Consider the following 22,830-nt stretch of genomic DNA (forward strand, 5'->3'; position numbering starts at 1 on the left):
ATAAGTTAATTGATGTGTGATCAAAATTTCTATTCGGCCAGTACTTATCATGGTACCAAAGGCGTCGACTGTGAAAGAATGGCTTCACTCTTGTATGAACGGTGATTTTTCAAAATCTAATATCTTGGTCAGTTATGCTCCGATCGACCATCAAATTCTACCCAATACTCTTGAAAGGCTGAGAATGTATGGAAGTATGTAAAGCACAAATACCAATAAAAAAATTAAACACCACCACCATTCGTTGCTGCCCATTTGAATCGGAACCCCACGGAGCACACGTGTGCTCCGGAAGAATCGCCGGTCGGCCGGCCAAAAACTCGCCTTCGCCGCGAACAAAACACGCGGAACTCGCACTCACAGAAACGCGCGGCGATCGACGATGGAAGGGTATTTTTAGCCGTTTTTGTTCGATTAGAAGCACCGGCACATCGTTCGAAATTGCCAATCGACGGTGGCCTCGCAGCATCGCACAGACACATGCGCGCGCGTACCGGAGGAGCAGGTGATCGTTAGCGAGCCCACCTTACCAGACGCGAGAACTAATGCTCGGAGGAGAAACGGCGACCACGATGACAGCAAACAAAAAAAAAACCAGCGTGCCAATAAGCTACCTCCACGCAGCAGCAGCAGCAGCAGCAGCATCATCACCGCATGGCGCAATCAACTCGCCAACACCGTCGGTTGGAACTCTTGGAGCACACTCGAGCAACGAAGCAGCGGCGGTAGCAGAGACCAAGAAGAGAAGCCTCGTTGATGATGATGATGTTGGTGGTGGTGCAGGTGGCTGGTGCCGATGACAACAACAAAAAAAAACGGACGAAAAACAACACAAAAAAAAGTGAAGAAGCCAAGGTGTCCGATGGTCGGTCGGTCGGTCGGTGCTTCCTTCACCCATTAATGCCTTCTAATGACTTCGCACATGGCTTAGGGGGGGTGTGTAATGCACAGCATACCGTGCGGCCACGTGCCACGCACCATCGGAGTGTTGGATGTCACTGGCACCGGGTCACTGGAGTGACCGAGTGAGCGCGCCATCCGATAAATCCGTCCACTAATCGACTAATCTCCCCGTTGTTGGGTTGAGGAAAGGGAGATCGAAAGGCAAACCGAGGGAACCGCCAGACCACTTGCCGCGGTGACAGTCCATGGAAGACACCATCCGATCCGAGGTGAAGCTCTCGGCCGGTCACGGATGACCGCCCCAACTACGGTCGTGTGCTGTTTGTCCAACTCTCACCGAGCGAGCATCAAGTACCGACCGACGGACCGACCGACCGGTGGCCACCGTTGATGGTAAAATCATTTTACGGCCAACATAACGGGGGAGTGGGGTGTTTGTTTGATGGACAGGGCCCCTGATGTGGCCACTGATTGGAGTTTGGCTCGCAGCGAGCTCTGGACCACACACGAAGCGTTTAGCGCGTAAATCTCCGAATGGTGCTCGATGGTGGTGGGTGCCAGCTGCGACGGCAAGCAATAAAAGTTTAAATTCCGATTTATTGTTCTAGTCAGGAACCTTCCCCCAGGATGTTGGATCCTGCCACCTTCCTGTCGGTTGCTCGAAAGTGGTTTCTACTCGGTGATGAGGGCACAGTAATGGCCTAGGCTGGCAGCAGCAGCAGCAGGAGATATCCTTCCCCTTTTTCGCTTATTAGTTCCCCGTCGCTTGCCTCGTCACCCTTACCGATTTACCGATTTGAAGGATTTTCCGTCTTGACTGGCCTGCGAAGTGTCGAAGCAGCAGCGGGGCGCTGTGACCGAGTGATTTGTAGCACCTAAAAGGCACTACTCTCTCTCTCTCTCTCTCTCTCTCTCTCTCTCTGTGAAGAGTAGAGCATGGATTTTTCGGAGGCCACGCTATTGATTCTCGCTTATTCGGAGAGCCGGCAGGAGGGTGCCTCCAGGACGGAACCCGGTCCGAAAACCCCCGGACGGAACTGACAAAGATAAATGTATCGGAAAGGCCATCTTTTTTTTTTCTTCTCGATCGTTGAGCACCATATTTCTCTGCAGCTCGGTCCACTGCAGCCCATTTTCCGGCTCGTATCCTCCATGTTTTCCCACCCTCTTTACTCTCTTTTTGAAGTTCTTGTGCTGTTCTAGCTCGACCTAGATCCGGTGGCGAAGGCGGTAGACAGGTTTTTGGTGCCACCTTCTCCCGCTCCTGACCGGGCGATGGCGACGGATTTGCTCCGTTTTCCTATTCGATCGATTATTAGATTTGAATAGCTTGGCTTCAGGGTGCGGTCCGTGTGTGCACTGTCTGTGGCGCTGGAGTGGACGGACGGCGTTTCCGAGGAACGCGACCTTGGGGGGCGGTAACGCTTGCCCTGTGCAGCATCCGCTTGCAAGCTGATCACACGTGTGCGCCTCTGTGTATCAGCTTTCAGTTCGGTATGGCGACTAGGTTGTATCTCTGTTTGCAAGACGTAGGAGGGGGGGGGAGGGGCTGGGAAGAGGGGGAGAGGATGAGGAATGCCACGCGCGAACGGCCGATGAAGGCATTTGTTGTAATTTGCACTGGCGTATGTGATTATTCATTCTCGGATCCCGGACGGTCGGTCGGTCGGTCGGGCGGTCGGTTGGACGTTCGGTGCATCCCGGAACTGCTACTCGAAACTGTGGCATTTTGTGGCACCACCTCTTCCACCGTCCCACCTTCCGGGGAACCATCCAGTTGATTAATAGCTCCATTTAAGGCGGCGCGCGGTGCAACCGTTTCGGGATCATTTAGTACAAAGTATTTGGGCCACTTAGCTGGGGCCACACCTCCTACGGTACTCCGGATGCTACTGCTGCACTTCTTGCACATTGCAGTGAAGGCAATCATGTAAGCGAGATGCTATCGGCCAGAGTAGCACCGCGGTAGTCGTCTCGGTGAGTAAGTAACCGTCGACCAGTCCAGTGTGTCGATCCGGTGTAGCGCTATTATTGGCCCCACTTGGCGGTACGTACAGGAGTCGATGGTCGGCGTCGGTCGGTTTTTAAACAGTTTTGCGCTTGCGGCCCGGAGTCGAGAGCGCTTAGTGCAGCGTGTGATTAATGTTTTGCCCCCGAGATAGTCTCCCGGTGAGGCGGGGGCACACGGCATCTGGGATGTTTTTAGAGAGGGTTTTCCATTGCAATCGTTGGATAGACGAATAAAGAAGCAAACTGATACTGACTGAGGGGAGAATGCTGCCATTCAAAATGCTGCTTCACCGCTGTGCCTGGAGGTCATTATGCAAACGCTGAACGCTGGAGCTAGTTGAGGTAAGGTTTTTTTTTTCGCAAAAGATTAGATGCTACATTCCCTGTGGAGAATGTTCCAGATTAACTGTGTACACACGGCAAGATGGACGAGATGCCGAGATTGTTTGTGTAGCGGTAGTTCATTACAAACTGCTTGCATAAGACCTTGACGGTTTGGCATTTAATGGGACCAAAAAACGCACGAGAAGAGGGTGCACTATAACCTCTCTTCTACGTTTTGTAGTTTTCATGTTTTCTTGCTTCACTCTTGGGTCAGGAAAAGACTGTTATAATGTCTTCGGTTGAAGGTCGGGTGGCAGTTCTTTAGAAAATGTGAGCTTTTCATCACAAATGGACAAGCTTGCATTCTTTGGTGCCGTTGAAGAACGATTTCATGAATGGGGAAAGCGGCAGCTGTTTTCTAGAGGCTCCAAATTATTTGTAACTGTCCGTTTCAATACTATTTCTGGCTTGGTAATTGGGTATTGTTCGCATGATAACATAGGCACCAAAAAGAGTATATAGTTAGTGAATTCAATATGCAAAAAGTCATGGTTTTACTCTCATGGGACCGATTCATCTTCTGTAAAGCGTTGTGAGTGGTGAGAGAGGAAGTTTAAAATACCTAAGGTCTTAAAATAATCGAAATCGTGTAATAGCGTGCTTTGCAGGGAGGCTTGTGGATACCAACAAGAAATTATGAACGCATTGAATGATGTTTATTGTGAAAATTGATGTTGAAAGTTGATTATTAGAGATCTTCACCCAAGAATTCATGTCAAGATTCTAAAGCCGTGAAGAATGTTTTCAGAAGAAGGCAGAAATGTTTCCTAACCGCATAAATGGGGAAGGTTATCGCATACAGATGCACTGCTTATCAGCACTATATTCCGATTATCGTACTTTTGCTTCGTATTAAGAACATGTGTTTGCAGAGAAGCATTTCTCCGAATAAAACGATGTCGAGAAGTTGCCAGAATATGATCTAGGAATAGACACTTAAGTTAAAAAAAAACCATCGGCATAGTATATAAAAATTATCTTAAAAGAAGGTACATCGGACACGCACACAAGAAGCTGCAAATGAAGTACAAAGCGTAAAGCTTCGCCAACCCTCATCCTTTTTTAATAATGAATTTTTAGGAAACTTTTGTGGAGGTAGCGATAAGCAAAAAAATGTAAAAGGAAATCTTGATCAATATTGGCAGGTTTTCATTATTTTTTTATGTAAGTACAATTGAAAACGCCAAGTTTGAAAGATAATAATGATCAAATTTCAGGGGTAAGGAAGCTCCCATTTATCACGTATCAATCTCACGTGACAAAAATAAATCGATAAAGACTTCCTCGCATACCAGATGAAACGAGTTCAATGGATCCATTGTATAACGCGTGTAATCAATCTAGGCATGAAAGCGAATAAAACCACTCCGGTAAAGTTGTTTCCACGCTGCTCTACTCTAACGCATTTGCAATTGAGCAGTTCATTTGTTTAATGCAGATTACGCAAATATCCATCATCACCTCCCTCACTTCCCAAACCCCAATGCGTCCTGCAATGCGATTGATAAACGCATAAATCAAAATCGCAAGCGCCGCTCACACGCCATCCTTTTGCTCCATGAAATGTTCTTCGATCCGTCGCTCCGCACCGAGGAGTGTAACAGTGCGTGATTGAACCGACAGTTCCGCGAGCCCACCGTTAGCACCCACGTCAGCTTTTAATCTGATTGCATTCCCAGTGCCAGTGCAAGTCGCTACCGAGTAACGCTACCACTCGTGATTACGTTTTGCATTAATCCCGCCAGAATCCGTGGCATCGGAACCATCGGACCGATCCAGATCGGTATTGTGCGGCTCGTTATGAGCGTATCGAACCACGCCAGGAGTTGGATCGTGTAAAAGAATGGGGAATGGAGGTGAAGGGCAAACACAAAAACAAATGGCGAACATGAAACCGGCCGTTTAGAGGATGGCTGGCTCAGTAAAAGTATACGGATCGACTAATGAGCGTCAGGCGCCCTTAGTCGTGGGCCCGTTCACCAAGAATGCCGTTGGCCCGGGCGACGACGACGACGACGATGACGACGGAAAGCGAAATCATTATCAAGAATGTACGGGGTGAGTGTCTGCTTCCTGTGCGGACGGAGAAATGTTGGAAATAAGTTATGACATCCGCGGTAACGAGCATGCCGATGCCGAGGAATGTATCGAACCCGCCGAGCTCCGTAACCGTAAACCGCCCGTGCGTCTGGCAGCTGGACGATTATGTTTTCCTCTTTTCCAATGGCCACCGGCAGTCGTAGGCGGAATCAGTAACACCAAATTCATTGTCGCGGGCGTATTCGTGGCGAACCATCAGCAATGGCCATTGAGAAATTCAATTAAAGGCCGAACCCCGAATTGCTTCGAGTCGAGTGTCGTGTCGGTTCCGAAGCGCGGATCCATTCTAATCCACAAATCAGCCATCAGGTGGGGGTGATGGTGTGCGGCCGATGCGCCATTGTTTGCTGTTTGATTTATGTGCGGTCCCGAAAGTGCTCAAATCTTCAAAACGTGCCATTACTCCGTGCCGTGGCAATCGGAATTTGGTACAGCTTTTCCGGATCATTTTCCACCGAGGCAGAATCGAACAACGTAAAGTGGAGAGAGAGAGAGAGAGAGAGAGAGAGAGAGAGAGAGCGCGCTGCTGGCGGGCTCGTGGCGGATAATGGAAGTTGGCTAAAAGTTCCGACTGTTTCCGCCTGCAGCATCCAGTGTGCCATCAGCAGCAGCACGGGGCGTGCTGGAAAACTTTCTGCTTCCGATCGAATCGATCCAGCCGATTTGCCAAAACGGAGCCAAGAGTGTTCTGTAATGTGATTAGCGGCGCGTCACTTGCAACGCGTAAGAAGTATGCTTTAAAGCGATAACTTCGGCTCGCTACTTTTGCATACGCCGGGCGATCGATTCGCCGGATCGCCATTAATCCGGAGCGAGAAACATCGTAACAACGTGCGCCCGAGGGCCTTTAAGTTCCAAGCTCGGAACACGGCAGTACGGCAGTAACTGAGCTTCAAGTTAATGACAAAAAAACAAAAGCAGCGCAAACGACGTTCGCACCAGAGATTGATGATGTTTCAACTCCAGCTCGTACTGTTTACAGCAGTTATCCTGGCCACTTGCTCTTCTCCATTGCGATGTAAGAGTGTTTGGTCTCCCTTGGAGCAGCTTCGGGGGTGATGTTTTGTTTTTGACATTTCGCTCGCTCGCTGGCTCGCATTCCATCACCGGTGTTTGGTGCCATTTCGAGGAGCGGAGAAAAATAACACTTTTTAGCGCAGGACCACGTTTTGGGCTGGAGAGCAACAGCCAACGGCCCTCTTGAAAACAGATTCCAGTGGAGCAACTGTCTTACTCCTGTGCTCCAGGTTCCAGTTAAGAAGATGCACAAGGAGCAATAAAAAACGCAAAATGGATCGAGGCGATCGAGGCATCTGATTGATGAGTGAGGACACCGCAATCTGGCTTCCCGGGTTGCTGATGCGAGTCGAGAACTGAGAACAGAGAGTGGCGCTTCTTCTGCGCTTTCTTCTCGTAAGGGCTTAAGGGTATTCGCAATCAGCAGAAGATCAAACGAAGCATACAGCCCCGCCGCCGATCCCGGCCACGACCACCATCGCCGACTCCAAATAATAATGTTCGCTGAGGTGAGATGTCGCGGTAGGCCATGCGGTGCTGGTTTTTGAGGTTAATTTTTACGCTCGGTCTCGCGCAAGGGCCGCGCTTGATGATAAGGAGGAGGAGGAGGAGGAGGAGGAGGAGGAGGAGGAGCAGGAGTTCTCTCTCTAATCACCTGGGCTGTGCAAACGTCGCACCAGAATCACCGGGGACGGCACCGTTCAAAAATGGAGGGAACGAAACGCCTTTGCTTCAAAGTGGATGCTGTTGCTGTTGCTGCTGCTGCTGCTGCTGCTGTGGTCCCTTAGGAGATGACAGGCCATTGCGCTCCGTTCGTTCGTTCGTTCGTTCGTTCACTCTAAAGACCTCTGAGCCGCGCGCGTGTGGAGTGCGGGCTGGGATTTCGCTTGAAGCAGTTCATCTAACACATCATCTCCCTAACCACCATGACCACGTCGACAACCACCACCAGCAGCAACAGCAGCAGCACGTTTCAAGCTCTTCTCTGGCCCCAATTCCCAACTCATCGGTTCATGTGCGTTCAAGCGACGAGCATTTCGACGTGGTGCGTTGTGCGGTGGCGAAAGGGCGAAGGGGCCGCCAAGACCTCATCGTCCGCTACTTCCTCGTCTGTTTCGGCGTCTTTTTCGTTTTCTTCGTCGTCGTCGCCGTCGTCGTCGTCGTTCCGCCTTGCTATACACGCCTTGCCACGCCATCAGCACCACCATCATTGCCGATTGCGGATGCTGCAGTCCGTCGGTGGCGAAATCATCCGCCGACAGCCAGCAGATAGACGACCGTCCCCACAGCCCGGACCAACGAACCGAGCAGACCGGCGCGCACCACACACCATTCTGAAGGTGAAGGTGAAGAGCACTTGGCACGCTTGCTGGCGGTACGGGCCCACAACAACAACAACATGGCAGCAGCAAAAAATGCCCAAAAAACAGCGAACCAGCCCGTCCGTCCGACTGGGCGCGATGAAAAGTTGTTTCTACTGTGAAGAGGACGGGGATGGGGGATGCTGTTCATGCTCGTGTGGCCGTTGGCGCACAAACAAGCAAAAAAAAAAACCCTCCACCCAAAACAAACCGAACGTTCCGGTGCTGAAAAGCCCCCCCGCCAAATCAATGGCAAGCAAATCAATGGAATGGAAGAAAACCAGAAAACGGAACCAAAAGCAACTCACCGCAAAAAGTGAAATAAATCGTATCGTGGAGGAGATGTGTACGCGATCGCGACGCAAATGGCGTCGGAGTCGTCGAAACCGAAGCCTCCCTTGATGTCTAATCTAAGATGGCTGGAAGCGAAGGGTGATCGGAGAATATTAATAAATGGCACCGATTTGAAGCAGGAACATTCGGGAGGAGGAAAACCGATGTGTGCGATGACAACAATGTATCAACGAAAAACCGTTCAAAAGGCGCTTCCACGGGAAGGTCGAGGAAGTCACAGGGACTTTTGGGCGAGCGCGAACGAAAATGGCTCATTGCTGTTCAGCTGTCGCTAATGCGCTTTCGGTCACGTCATTGAGCTAAATTATGAGAGATTCGTTCCGTACAGCGACCACCGTTTGTGACCACGACCGCGAGAACCGCGCGCACCGCACGCGGAAACACAGACACTCGAGCGTCACGGTACGGCATGTGTCTATGATGCTGACGGGAGAACTATAGCAGCAGCTGGCACTTTTGCTCGTGCTCCAGTGCTGCCGGTGTGCTGCCGGTGTGCTGCCGGTTCCAGGGCGGATGTGGCGCGCACCACAGCACCACTGGGTATGAATTTCAATTGTCGTCGGCCCCGAGAGCTTACGTTACGCCGCGGAGGGAACTTTTTGCCTGTACTGGAGGCCATTGGGCAATATCAAAGGGAAAACAGCTGCTGCTTAGCATTCCCGGTAACACGCCGCTGTTGAAATGGCGCGTACATGCCGCGTGGTGGTGCCACTGGTGCCACAGGGCGCTAGAGGCTATTTGGCCTTGCTGGGTGGCTATGGAGGCCAACACAGACGACAGGGGCCCCCGGGGGGTCATACGGGCCAATGGGCCGTGCCATCAATGGATGGCAATTTTTCCGCGAAGAAAAGGGGAAAAAAGTTCCATTGAGAACAGATCCGAACGTTTGCTCACACAACAGAAACAGGAGGTGAGTTGTAATGTTTATTGTTTTAACACGTTTTCTGTTTGAACCGATCAGATGGAACGTCTTGCATCTCTGCATAAAAAAAGATAGTACTAGTTAGGTACATCAGGAATGTTGGATACTCAAACAGGTTATCTTTACACCTTACAACAGTAGCTGGTTAGCAATGTGGCACTTTTTACAATTCATATGCTTTATGTTAGTTGAATTGCGGATCATTGAGAGTGTTTATTCCGGGCAAAATAATGACAAACTTTACCATAAAAAATCCTCAGATCAGTGCACAACGGAAATATAACATGTAGCCCACCCATTAGCTGTCTGCTATCATTTGTATTTTTTTAGAAATAATAGTATTACCAATATCTACATTGATATTCTATCTATTGAGCAAATGACTGTAGTTCAAGTAACTAGCTATTTGATGTTTATTTTCACCGCAAACTGATCTTTTAGATCTGATCTTTTAGATTTTGTTAATAATGAAAATGAAACCGCACTGTGCTCAAACCATTTAGTACATTTGTTTATCATGTCTTCTATATGGTTCAACAAAGCCACGGTGCGCAAAGAAGATACCTTCCAGGTTTTTTTCATTCTTTAGCATTTCGATTTTCCAAATTTGTATGAAAATATCAGTATGAACTTTAAAATGTTTGCTACAAAATGGCATTGGTGTGTTTCCAATGCATCAACAGGAGTAGAGAAACACATTACATTTTATTTAACAAACAGTACTTGACTACCACACCATTTAAATGTGCCCATAATTCAGTGAACAGCCACAGCAATGGTTAACTTGTGGTTCGTGCGTAAAATACCTTCCCACGATAAACTTCTCGGTTAATATTCGACGAAATAAAAGCAAAAAAAAAACGAGAACGTTAATATCGCCTTGGTTGTTGAGTGAAGCGAAGACTTGCAGAATTACCACTCCAAGCGAAACCAGTGAAAAAACTAAGACAAAAAGACCTCCGGTCGACCAATTGGGTACTCATAAACAAGAATCGAGAACCGTTCATTGAACCACACGAACGGGCACGGCAGGACCGGGGCTCAGGGTTCGGACCTTTTTTTGCCGGCTGTTTTTGACATTTTGATCCAACATAAAAAGCCAACACTCGACCACTAGCCGTAACCGGTACTCGATTTCATCTAAAAAGTCACTTCTGCAAAGCCCATCAATTGGCTGTCCAAACAGTTTGGTCAAGGGCTCGATACACGAGCCAGAGGGGGAGGCGCTGATGGACGTTTTCCTAACCACCGTCGATATCTTCAATTAAAATTAAATCGATTTGTAACCATGACAAAAACAGTGATCAATGTCCGCACGAGTTGTGAACGATTGTTTTTACCTGTTTCTCCGGGTGGTAGCTCAGACCTGGCGTGCAAAAAAAGAGGGGGGTGAAGAAGTCCAGCAAGAACTGTGGCTGCATGAATAATGGATCACCCCGCCGCCAAGGCAAGTCATCATCATTTTGCATCAAAGCCTTGTCGATTAGCAGCTTCCCAGCAGCAGAAGGTGGTAGTGGTCACGAATTGGAAGGAGTGGCTCGATGGTAAGCACGATTTATAAATAACCATCATCCATCCCTGTAGCCGGAGGAGAGCTGGGTGTTGGTTGGTAATTTTAATGGCCTTACCTCCCGGGAGCCTTGTGTTCCGTGTGCCCGTTGGCAGCATGCAGCCACGATCCAAGATGACGATGATGAGCCTTGTCCAGTTCAATCCATCCCGGAAAGTGAGTCTATTTTCACGTGAAAGCAAAGGGAAATCTTTAAGTAGCCGCCCGGAAGCTTAAGCTCAGAAGCTCACGGAGCTTGCGGCGTGGCCTGCTGCGGGCTGTGAAGCGGTGCGCGGTCGGATGCGACATGGTAAAGCTTTTCACACAGGCGAACCACAGGGGAAAGGTATGACGTGTGCCGGTGGTGCCCGGATCTCGGTGCCACTGACAGCAGGACAGGAAACTCTATTTTTCGCTCGTTCTCGTCCGGTGTTCGAGCTCGAGATGCTTTTGTGATCGACACCCCAAGCAAACCTCCCTCCGGGCCTGGGGAAGGAAGGATCTATTGGCCGCATGCAGAGTTGAGATGACATAATGATGAAGCCGTTAGCCGTTATTGGTGGCTGGCAAGCGTACGAAGTGTGTGATAAAATTGTTCACCGACATGCTCCAGGGCTCTAAAACCACCTAGAGGCCGTACTGTTTCACTTACGTAAACACTCACGATAGACTTTGGACACAATTTGAACGAACATTCGCGTTGATGTGTTTGGGGAATTGAACAAGTTTTCCAAAAGATGTCTGTTTATTGAGGAATAATACACAAATTCATCCTGCTACAGTACGACAGTACGACTGATCTACAAGTCCTTCGATGAAGCTTTGAACTAGCAAACCACATCGTAGCGCCGTATCGCAAACTTGCCATAGGACCAGCTCGTCTGTCGTCTAGCAGCAGTAACTCTTCTTCTATAGCTTCTCCCAGTCTCTCCTTCGGGGCATGATCGGATTTACATTCAATCCAATAGTCCACCGACCACACCCACACCATGAGGTGCCATAATAACGTTCCATTAAATGATGCCTCATAAGCTCGCTACGGATTGTCGCATGACGAAAGCCAGGCTAGGCGCAGAGGCTAGGCTGAGCTAGGCTTACGGCTTCTCCAGGACGTACCTCAACCACAAGAACGGGGTGCCGGGGTTCTAGTGCCACGGACTCGGACCAGGCGATGGATAACTATCGAGCTGTCATAACTACGGCCAGCTAACGGTGCGTGTTTCTCTCTTTCTCTCTCTCTCTCGCTCACTCTCTCTCTCTCTCTCTTTTTTTCTTGTGGATGGAAGATGAATTCCCATCTCGACTCAGCATCCATCGGGATCCTGACTTTCGGGCCCGAGCGGATGATTGATGAAGGAAACGGAAACATGGCCAGATGAGTACGAACATGAAGCGGTAATAAGCTTTCCGGCCATCCACTGAACGGCGTGTGTGTCTGACCGGATCAGAATATATGCTGGTGCCGGCTGGACCGACCGGCTCCACGGTGAACCATCTTTTGAGGCATCGAGCTTCCTGCGCTTTGTTTATTTATTTTCACTTCTTCCTTCGACGTGGCACCAAGTTTTTCCAGGACCTCTCGAAGGCAAGTCCTCTACTCTACGCCACTCTTCAGTCAAACCTCTCGTGTGGCTTACCCTACCACCCCCACCCCCACCTGCACGGGTATGCTTTGTGAGCAAATATGTGCGCGAGATGTGGAGGAGTCAACAGTCCACTTGACACATAATCCTATAAATCATATGCTTCAGTTTTCACTCGGTCCCAGGCCCGTCATACCGGATGAGCGATTGTATGCCCGGAAGGGTGATCAACCTCCACACCACACGCTAACGGACCTCGCCATGAGCCTTCTAATTTATCGAAGAACTACCGAGCGGACCGGGAGGCTTTGAGCTGAACGAACTAGCATCTCAACGCAGGATAGGCTTGCAAACGTCAACTACACGTCGATTACCGGTGGTAACGACAGGTTGTCCAGGGCCGTGGCTTGTTTACATAACACCCAGCTGTGCCTCGAAATGTTCCGGGTGAAGACCGTCCGGTTCGAGCTACGAGCATCGGTACCTTGATCGCATAAACGCTCGATGAAATCAGCATAACAAACGGTGCGAACGGTCCGAATGGATGTGAGGCCAAACCAAACTCGTCAAACTGTTCCACAAGAAAGTTAATAAATGTCACAGCATAACTCATAGCCTGATGGGTGGGATGGGGTGGCCGGATGTTTTACCATTCCATGTTTTCCTACCCGGCCACCCAGGGACCATCGGACGGATCATCGGACAACCGCGTGCGACCCGAGAATGAACGTTTGCTGGGACGTACGTTCCCTGCTGAGCCAATATGCTTCGCTGTGGAATTTTAAAGAATTTTCAGCATGCTTGTGTGGGGGTGTGTGTGCAGGGCTCTTCTTTGCATGCCACAGTGGCCGATGGCACACAAGTGCTGGCCGGAAAACTTAATTTAACTCCGGCTTAGCTTCATTTCCCCTTGATGAGATACCTGAGCGAAGAATGTAATTTCTGTCCATTTTCGCCCAGCGCGGCCCAGCGAGTCAATGGACAAATGGGGAAAGCAATATGGGTGGATGGTAGAGGAACAAAAAATAGGAAAGATAAAAAACAATTGGGTGAAGGTACGGCCAAAGTGGATCAAGCGCAGGCTGGAAATTTGAAAATTCTGGAGCTTTCGTGAAATGAATCGAGGGATTTTTTTTACAAACGGAATGCCTTAGCAGCAGTCAGCTAGTTCAGTATCGATATTCTGTTTCATTATCGTCATTCTTTGTGAACCTTGTTAACTTTAATGTCCGATATCCGACGTGATACAACAATGCAACTTTATTGCATGTTCGTGAATGAGCACAGATGACATTTTATTTCACATCCATCTTTTACCTATTGCTGTATCGTGGAAATAGTTTGGAATCTGCTTCCATGTAAGCCATATTCCTTTTATATAAATGAGGAACAGTTAAGTTTTTATTCAACCGAAATAAATTTTTACCTAAAATGTACATATATTAATATAATCATATCATATATTAATAATATAAAAATCAAGTTTCGTACTTGCGAACGTCCATTACTTGAAAAAAGATGGGCCTATTTTACTCATTCTTGGCGCGATGAATTCGTCTTGCTCTGCGGAAGGTTTATACGTTGCGTGTGCTGCGGGGAATTAAACGGGCAAATTGGAACGCAGTCGAAATTCAAGAAGAATGGCGCTACTCCGTAGAAACCAGATCTCTGAGCAACGGAACCAAGCAAGTTCCCAGCTTCTTTTACGTATGTTTGAAAATTGAATTCAAAAGTCTCAAGAAAACCGCGAAAGGATTAGTGATTAGTGGCAAACGAAGGCAGCTACGCAATCGAGATCATGATCGTAGATGATCCCCATTTTTATGTTGCATTAAAAATTATACATCCAACAGAACGAAGTTTGCCGGCACAACTAGTATCAAAATAAATTAAAATTAGATTATCAAACTACCCGTGTTTTCTGCTATTTACCTTCGAAATGACTTATTTGGCTGCCGCTTGCGGACTGAACCTGCGATGCGATTATGCTGCCTACATTTTTTTTTATAAAAGTTAAACAATTGCAACACATTGTTGCAAGCCAGCGCAAGCCAGATATGATTATTGCATTTGCGCTAAAAGACAGTTAATTTAATGGAAGCTGCTCGCTCCCCTAGCTCAAACAAGCCAACTTGAATTGACGATCATGGTCAATCGTTGCTTACTTACAATCTTTATTCACTTTAATTCATGGCTTAAGAACAACTAGTGTTATTTTAAAATGTCTTTTCCACATCAAACCACCCAGATCAACAAATGTCTGTAGCGCAGAAGAAACTACCATCCCGGACTCGAACGGTACAAAACGGGATTTAACTCCTCATTACAGTAATCCAACGAGTATCCTTCAGTTGAACTGATGAAGGCTGAAACTGCTCTATTTCCCCTCCCGGTAACTACGCCGTTGGCACAATATGGTGATCATCCAGGGCCAGAAGTATCCTTCGCTAGAAGTGATGTTTGAGTTGCGAGTGAATGTGAGTCGCGGGCTGTTGCGGGCTGTCCGACGTTTGCGATGCCTCCCGCGGGATCATTTCAAACTTGTTACCTCATCCGCCCTTCCCTGCTCATCCATATCTCTCTCTCTTTTGCGCGATTAACGCCTTCCGGGAATGATGAAGATGTGAAGAGAGTGAAGGACACGTACGCCTCAAGCACGCAAATGAGCATGAGCAGCAGCTCCCGCGGGGAAAGTATGGCCCATCGTGCGCCATTCGCGACCACTTCACGACCCTTATGATCCTTGCTGGTTCAGATGTAACAGAATGTGTATGGGTGAGTGTGTAGTAGGTGGCTAACAGGCACCAGGCACCAGGCACCAGCAACCACTGCACTGGTGGCCGCCATCGTTTGGCTAATGGTTAGAAAATGAAGAACTAACTCAATTGCTGTCATCCGCCGGTGCCAAGGGGCGTTCGCGGTGCCAAGCCCACCGTGCCGTGCTGGGCACCATGCCACTTCCGTTCCGTGCTTGTGTCCGGTGCGTTTCCGTGCTTGCGTATATTTTTAAACACCCGGCCCATTCGGATGCCATCACCATCACCGGAGCCATGCGCTGGATGGTGGCGGCGCGACGGAAAACGGAAAACGAAAATGGTTCACCGGGGCACCAGTTTCCCGTCCGTCTGGTTGCTGGTGGTGGCCCTAATCGATGTGTTTGCCAACAGAGTTGCACCTCCTTCTCCGGGCCGTCTTCGTCGCCGTCATCGTCATCGAAGTCCTTGAGGTTTTTCTGGTGGAGTGGCCGCTTGTTTACCTTTCCATTTATATCCGGCAGCTTTTTCTCCGCTGTGCTGTTTCATTTCTCTTCCTTTTTCTAACTTCATTTCAAACCCTCCCCCCTTCCCTCCCTCGTCCTGTATACCCTTGAATGTCTGCACAACTTTTCGAGCTCCTCCTCGATCTCCTCCCCGTTTGCTCGATTGATTGTTTCCTCGAAAAGCCGTCCACTGGAATGTTGCGAGCCACAAAGTGGCGATGCGCAAAAGAGCGACAGAAACAGAAAGAGAGAAAGAGAATGCGAACAAAGAGAACCGGAAACAGGGAACGGGAACGAGGCAAAGGCAAAATGGGGCGATAAATAGGAAATTATGCTGTGGCTGGCTGGCTGGCTGGCTAGCTGGCCACTTTAATTTGATAGGATCATCATCGCGCCAGCAAGCAACATTCCGAGAACGGCACCGTCCCTCCCGGTTCGGTTGCTCGGCGCTTCTCAGCATCTCCTCCCCAACTGTTTCCAGAGCATCCATTCGACTCGACGACTGACGCGTCGTGCCGATGCCGGCCACCGGCCAGCTCGTTAGTTTTATGTTTTCATCTGGACCGACCGAGCGACGACCGAGCGACGCGCCTACGAAACGCCAGCGCTAGAAACGATTTTTAATAAGGTTCCCCGTCGGTCGTCGGTCAGCCGATCAGTTGCCACTGGATAAGTTGCTATAACCCCCGCCTCGAGGAGAGTTCCGGGGAGGGTAACAAATGTCCTTCCAAGGGGTGAGGTGGCCAGATCAGCACATTTCGGCGAGCGAGATCCAGCCTCTCGATTTGCTGATTGAATCGCGGATAAATCGATTGCAATACGATGCGGACCGGAGCCCGAGTGGACGAGATAAATAATTTGCCAAAATGGAGTCCAGTGGCGTGTTCTTGGGACCTTCGGAAAGGCAATGAACCAACTCTCTGCCAAATGGACTCGAAAAAGTTTCTTACTTAACGCACTCGCATTCCCAGTCCAGATGGTGAACGAACGGCGACGTAACTCAGTTATATCTGGCATCTTCCAGTTTATCGCGTGGGAAATGATGCTGTCCTGTCCATTTGCCTACTCCACAATCCCCTGCTGCTGCTGCTCCTGGGTGGCCCATTTACACGATCGAGTTACGGTCGAGTCGCCGACACGCCGCCAGTCCATTAGTACCAATCGGGTCCAACCGGCTCCGGCTGGTGCTCCACGATTTTATTTGACTGTTTTCTGGCGACCCTTGGCCTCGTGGCACCGCTGAGGCCACCCACCGAGAGCGATAGGGTTGATAGGATTTTGTGATGCCGCGGTGAACGAACCACGCATCCTGGTAGCAGTTACCATGGAGTGTCCGTTGACACGAGAGTCCCGAGGCTGCTGCTGCTACTTGGATACACCCTAGCCCAGCTGTTGGAACGGATGTTGCCGGGAGAACACCAAAACTCGCCAAAAAACCATTACAGAACCCCTTTCCCCGGAAATTCCCGATCGCAACCACTCCTACCCTGTCCTGTCCTGTCCTGTCTTCAGCTGACCGAGCGTTATTGCTGTTAACGAGTTTCACTTATCACCCCACCCCGGAATCGGATTGGATGGGAGTGTTGCATGACCTGCGGCCGTTTTCCAACATTTCCCAGCATTCCCTGTTCCGATTGCATTACGAATTTCCATGACCATTAATGCAATACTCTTCCCGGGGCCCTTTCAGGGACTGTCAGCCGTGTTACGTGTGTATGGTGGTTGCGTGGTGAATGTGAGCGTGTCCCAGATCCCGGATCAATTGCATGCCCACTGGTTATCCGGCGAATCAGCTGGATTTTTGGGAGGGGGGTACAGATGGTTGCACATTCGGACATTGGAAGGAAGCTGGGACAATAAATTGTGCACCAAACACTCACGCGCACGAGAGAGACAGAGACAAACGCATTCCATGCTCATCCCGTCATCGTCATCAAAACCGGCAAACGCGCCGTCTGCTGGCGGTGCTTTTAATGAAGTGTCCGAACTGATGTCCTTAAACGGTTTATAGATGCTGCCGCAGATAAAGGCACGGCCAAATGGGGAGGGATGATCATAAATAATTATGACACTCGCTGGCAACGCGTACGCATTGGCGATGGTAACGATGTTATTGCGTATTCCTCGCTGTGTATGGGTTGTGGTGGACCTGGTTTCGTGGCCACGTTGCTTACGTGGCACTGTGCATGCCGATATGCAAAAATAAAAACGGCTCCCAGCTGCAGGTTCAGTTTCTCATAAATGAATCGCTCGAATTCAGCAAAAAATTTACGCAGAAAAAAATGGCAAAAACCCAAGCGAACAAAACACATTAAACACAGCGCGATGGTACGGCTATTGGTGGTTTGCCAGTCGATTGCGTTATTGGCGGAACTCAATCAATCGGAAAGTGGTCATTTACCACCGGCTTTGCCTCATTTTCGCTGCTGTCCCGAGGGAGAGTGGTGTACGTACTCTGCTGGAAACTATTTTAGACCCGCCAGCTGAATGGACACCAGGTGGAAGTGGCATGTTTGTGAGGCTATTGCACAATCTGATGCAGTGGAAACTGTTGCGAAAGGTTGCCAGGCTGAGTGCCGAGCTGCTCAACTCAAAGGAACTCGTGCCGCACTCATTTTCCCTTCGGTTCACTCATTTTCCATCGGTGGCACTCAGGAAATGAGAGCACGCGTGAGAGGCGCATGGTCGCTGAGTGCCACGAGGGGATTCACCGCAGAAATCTCCTCGGGAACTTGGAGCCACGGGATTGTTAATACCGACCAGACTTGGTGTCCGTGCCAGCCCGTTCCTATTTCCGATTACCAGCGTGGGTAACTATGGGCATGCCATGCAAATGCATGACCTTTTTTCCGATGCGGTGCATAACGTTTCGTTACGAATATGCAAAAAGCCAAGGAAGGCCCACAAAAGGATGCTGGCCAGCACACAGACACGCACACATACTCGTCTGACTGTGGTTTCAGTTCCTTCCATCATCATCCAGCAATCCAGCACGCCAGCTATCTGGAGCTCGCTTGATCCAAACTTGAACTTGATCGTCCCTCCCTCGTTTCAAATCCGTGCACATCACGTGGCGGACGTGGTGCGCAACGGTGGTTGCTCGTAGCGAAAGTGGAACAGATAAGAAATTCATGAAACTCATTAAATCTCTGAAACCTCCCGCGCCTGCCGGTTGGCTTAAATCAGGAACGGCCAGGCCGTGTGGTCGTCTTTGAATGTCAACTACGCCTTGGTCGTCCCAGAACGGTTGCGGGACGAGTTTAATGCAACTTCCACCAACACCAACACCACCATTCCACGGTGCTCCCCGGTGAAACGTTCCTACTTGGTGCTTCGGCAGGAACTGTTCATGTGCGGACCGTCACACTGACTTGTCCGCCGGCTGCGATGGCTGAGTGGTGGCGGATTACTTTATTACTTACTTTACTGGCTTGTTTGCTGTCACCAGGAGATGTATCCTGCCCTGATTATGAAAACCTTCCCCGATGATAGGGAGGCTAATCAGTCGCCCTGAGTATGCCAATTGGTGTCCAGAAGAGTAGTGCCACGAATCGTGTACTCTTCGGATCAAAAGGCTGAGCGGTGGCCAAGGAGCGTTTACCTGAAATGGATAAGGCGAAGTAAAACACGAACTTCACAGGTTAACGTTCAAAATACAACTCAACTCGTTTATTAAAATCTATCCGTATTTATACTCTTAATCCTAGTTCTAAGGGCTGTGGGAACGACACATTCCAACCTTTTTCCCACACTCTCGTTCTGTAAATTTCGGAATTTGACCTGTCTGGGCTGATGCAATTCTTCTGAGACTTTCCGTGGAAAAGCTGATGCAATTCACGGAAAGTCTTGGGCAAGCGCGGAATTTTGTTGGCGGTTCTAACGTACTTTATCCGCGGATTCTTAGCGTGGGAGCCTTCCGTTTGGATCGATCCCAAGGGTCGTATGTCATCTCCTAAGGACCAATTCCTTCGTGGCACGTCTGGCTCGATCCGCGAAAAGCGATCCGCGATCCGCGAAAAGCGATCCGCGATCCGCGAAAAGCGATCCGCGATCCGCGATCGACGCCATTCCTCATAAGATTCCTCATAAGCAATTCCTCGAAGATTCGGTTCTTAGCGTGGGAGCCCAACATTCTGGTCGATCCCACGGGTCGGATGTCACCTTAGCTGTCGCGAAGGTAACGCCACGTTTTTCCATTACATTGTCCGCATGATGCTGGAGGCGGGTCTCTTGGTGTTTACCATCGCAGCGTCATATTTCCATGATGGCGCAGTGTTGTTTGGGCTTCACTCGGGGCAGAACGCTCGGTGGCCGCCATCGTTTTCGACTGCTGCTAGCGAGTGCTCCTCTCTTTTCTTCCTTCGTCGGGGAGCCTGCGCTGTCCTCTACTGGCGCTGTGCTAACTTTGCATATGGCCCAGGGGTTTTGCCGATCGCGTGTGGCGGTCATGCAGTCAGTGTTCTCGTCCGCACAGTGGGTTGGTGCCTGCTGCCTTTTTGCCCGGGTTCTTGCAGGCGTTTACCGCGTCTACTTGCAGGGCTCCGGGGATACATCCTCCTAGGTCAATAAATTTAACGAAAAGAAGCGCTCCCTCTTGTAGCGACTACAAGCTTTGGCTCGAGAGGTGGGAGAAGGTGGGTCTGGTCGCTACATTCCCCCCCACTTACAGGTCCTTGTGGATCGTCTTGAAGAGACGATCTTCAAGCTGGTACGCTTTTAAGGCTATTAGGTGGGTCTATTTACCTTATTGATAGAGACGATGCTCGGTAGCTATTCTAACAACTGTTGTTAGTGCGGCTTCTATTCCTGTTCCTAATTAAGGTTGCTTTTATGCGGTGCTGCCCGTTTCTAGCTCCTCCACTTCCGAGTATATTTAGCCTACCTGCCTGATCTACTACGCATGGTGCTGCGACCTGAACCCCGGGGCTGGTCATGAGTTTTTCACCTACATGCTGTTCGATAGCTATTCTGGCTTGTTTCTTCCACTTTCCGGCCGGCAGATGCACGTGTGAATATGGGCGTATGTTTAAAATAAGACCGTCTAAATTTAGCCCGTTGTCGCGATTTCGTCGGGGCTCCAGTCGGTTGGGGGGTCGGGACTCGAACCCGGGAATGTATCGTTTGGTTTCCCCCTTTAAACCGCTGGCCTTCCCGGTCCCTAAGCTGCCTACTATCCCTCCCCCTCCTAACTCATGATCCATTTGGGGGGGAGGGTTCCTATCTGGGTAGCGATTTGACCCATTTTTTTCCTATGCTTCGCTGACGATTTGGTGCTATTATGTGGCCCACGTGAGCTCACATTCGCGGAATCATTAGTGGCCACCCGCTGGGCTCACTTTCGCGGATTTACCCCTTCACTACGTGCATCCCCAGTCCGGAAAGGGGAAGGGAGGGCCTACGAGAGCTAAGCTACGCCGAGTGCCATCGGAGACCACTCGCTACGCGAACCCTTTTTTCGGAAATTGGGATACACTATTGCCTGTTTATCGGGTTTGGTGGCTCACGTGAGCCCACCATCGCGGAGCTACCGATTTATCTTTTGTGTGGCCACCCGCTGGGCTCACTATCGCGGAATTACATTCTATAGATTTACGAACCCATTGAGTACTATTAATACTCTTATTCTGCCAGCGGCTACGTCGTTTCTTCGTCGCTAGATGCTCGAAGGTGCAGTAGTCGTCTCGGCTTGAGTAACATGTCGAATGCATTAAGCAGTTGCATTCATCTCGCCGACTTCCTGAGCTTCGGTCCTGAAGCACTGGATTTTGTCGCAAGTGTTGGTTCCAGGTAGCGCATCCATGTTGCTGACTGATGCAGTGGCTTTGCGGTGAAAGTCATCTGTTTCTTCCGTAGCGTTAATCGGAGCATAACCTTTTCCCTGGTGGAGGTGGCGTCCTTTGGTTTGATGTCAAAGGAGGTTACCAGCTTCGTTGGGTTAGATCCGATCGTTATTTGTGATCGGGTCGTCCTTCTATCGCGATCCCCAGGAATTCGAGTGGGATCGATGAATACCGATGAAGTTTCTCGCTTCGTTGTTTCATCTGAGGGGTCCTTGCGTGCACTGTCTTGGTGATCAAGAACATTTATCTCAAAAAAAACATACATAGATTAGTTTTCTTGGTTTCATTTAATTTAATGTCTTCAGGAATAATAGTGTATCCACTATTCTTAGAGAGTGAGATGAGGTCTTTCCATGTGGCTGCTTTCCTTTCATTGTAAAATTCCAATCCTTTTAAGATCCGTATGGGTCCGCTATTCATTTTTTTCTGTTACCTCATCCTCTCTTTCTATTCCTCTTTTATGATTTAACTGCTACTTTCAAATCGTTCTGAATCGATTCGTCATAGAAACGATTCGTTTTGTATACTTGCCTTTTGGATGTCCATTACCGTTGTCATTAGCAAATTGTCTTAAGATTCAATCGATCTTATGTTTTGCTTTTTTTCTTTCGAGACTTCCAATCTCGGTTCAATTCTTTGATGCCGCGATATTCCACTGAATCGCTTTCGAATCGCTTTCGAATCGAATTGGTATCCAAGTCCGTCTCTCGATAATGTTCATGCTTGTCATCATTCTTAAAAACCTCCACGTCCTGTTTGTAACTATTCTGTTCCTGTTCTACAAGAGGAAGTCCTTCTGGATCTGTGGTAGTGGTAATTATACCATAATGCAGCGCCATTCCTTGATATGCCTTATCTACCTCCTCCTCGGTTACCTTTACTACCGTGAAGTTTTGATTGGGGGGCTCCTCAATCTTTTGTTGAGGCTGTAGAGTCACATATCCTTCTTCGTAATGAATTTGTGATGCATACTGGTGGAAAAAGTCAGCTCCTAATAACCCCGGTAATGCAAGTTCTGGCACTAAATGGAAAACTGTTGGGAAACAATCCCCTCCGATATCTAATTCAATTCGGCAGGACCCAAGAGTTTCGATTAATTTCCCGCTGATCCCAGCGAGTTGCGTACTTGCTTTAGTATTGATTCCATTCATACCCATATTAACGGCTTCTTTCCAGCGCAGTAAATTTACTGAAGCACCGGTGTCGATCATTAGGGGTGTGGGCTCGGAATTACCTTGAATGGCTTTGACCTTTATGCCGACAAGACCAGTTCCTACGCATTCTAACTCTTTCCTTACGTGACCTACATTCCTAATATTATCCTTGTGTTGGAGGGCGCTGTTTATGTTGAGCGTATCCTCTTTAACGGGATCACTTTCCCTTTTTGGCGCCAATTCCTCGTGCGCTCTATTTATTTTATTATCCTGACACCGGGAACCACGATCGTCACTACGTTTACGTAAGCTCCCAACTAGTAGTTTTTTTGTTTTGTACTATCATTCTTTTCATCGAGACGGGGTGACTGTGAACGATCGTTATTTGATTGGT

Source organism: Anopheles aquasalis, chromosome 2 (assembly GCF_943734665.1).
Source record: "Anopheles aquasalis chromosome 2, idAnoAquaMG_Q_19, whole genome shotgun sequence".
NCBI lineage: Eukaryota > Metazoa > Arthropoda > Insecta > Diptera > Culicidae > Anopheles > Anopheles aquasalis.